The sequence below is a fragment of the Capsicum annuum genome, chromosome 4 (assembly GCF_002878395.1).
Source record: "Capsicum annuum cultivar UCD-10X-F1 chromosome 4, UCD10Xv1.1, whole genome shotgun sequence".
Classification (NCBI taxonomy): domain Eukaryota; kingdom Viridiplantae; phylum Streptophyta; class Magnoliopsida; order Solanales; family Solanaceae; genus Capsicum; species Capsicum annuum.
Window position 1 is genome coordinate 1,213,374 of NC_061114.1, and position 1,478 is coordinate 1,214,851.

Genomic DNA, 1,478 nt, shown 5'->3' on the forward strand with positions numbered 1-1,478 from the left:
GGGGAGCATCCTAGTATTGCCTGTCTGTGTGGGAGGGGCTATTTGGTTGGTCAAATAGGTAAAACGACATGAACGGGGCATTTTGGGGCCAAATAGTAAGTTATGACCCACGGTTTTATGGGTGGGCCCATGTTCTGGCAGTGCCATGGGCCAAAAATTGACCTGGACGTGCCAAGGTGGATGGGGAGCATCCTAGTGTTGCCCGTTTGTGTGGGCGGGGCTATTTGATTGGTCAAACGGGCGAAATAATGCGAACGGGGAATTTTAGGTCTAAACCGGTGTGCTATAGCCCACGGTTCTAAGGGTGAGCCCAGGGTTTGGGGGTGACATGGGCCAAAAATCCTAGTATTTCCCGTTTGTGTGGGAGGGGCCATTTGGTTGGTAAAATAGGCGAAACGGTGAGAACGAGGCATTTTAGGGCCAAATCAGTATGCTATATCCCACAGTTCTGTGGGTGGGCCCAGGGTTCGGGGGTACCGTGGGTTGAAAATCGACCTGGGCATGCTAGGGAGGCTGGGGAGCATCCTAGTGTTGCTTGTTTGTGCGGGCAGGGTCATTTGGTTGGTAAAACGGGCGAAACAGCGCAAACGGTGTATTTTGGGGCTAAATCAGTGCGTTAGAGCCCACTGTTCTGAAGGTGGAGCCAGGGGCTGGGGGTGTCACATTTTGAAAATCAACCTGGGCATGCTAGGGAGGTTGGGGAGAATCCTAGTGTTTACCGTTTGCGTGGGAGAAGCCATTTGGTTGGTCAAACAGGCAAAACGGCATGAATGGGGCATTTTTAGGCCAAATCAGTGGGCTATAGCCATGGTTCTGGTGTGGGCCCGGGGTCCGAGGGTATCGTGGGCCCAAAATTTACTTGGGCATGCTAGGGAGGTTGTGGAGCATCCTATTATTGCCAGTTTATGTGGGATGGGGTATTTTGTTGGTCAATTGGGAGAAACAGCGCAAATGGGGCCTTTTGGGGGCCAAATCAGTGTGCTATATAGCCCATAATTTTGGGGTGTTCCCGGGTTTCGGGGATACCGTTGGCCAAAAATTGACTTGGGCATTCTAGGAAGGATGGGGAGTGTCCTAGTGTTATCCGTTTGTGTAGGCGGGGCTATTTGGTTGGTCAAACGGGTAAAACAATGCGAACGGAGCATTTTGGGGCTAAATCGATGTGCTATAGCCTACGGTTTTGGGGGTGGGGTGGGGTTCGGGTATGCTGAGGGCCAAAAATTGACCGGGGCATGCCAGGGAGGCTGGGGAGCATCTGGGCGGGGTGATGTGTGAGCCCATGCTAACACATTTACAGCTTTTAACTCTAAATAATTGCAAAGTCTTAAGCAACTTTATTCATTTTTGATTAGTTTACTTTGATTTTATAGTATAAGTAGAGAAGAAGGGGAACCACAAATAAAGGAAGCAAAAACGATGAAATCGGAAGCAAAAGAACAAAGTGTGGCTGACGACATCCATGACACGTTATCAGCTTG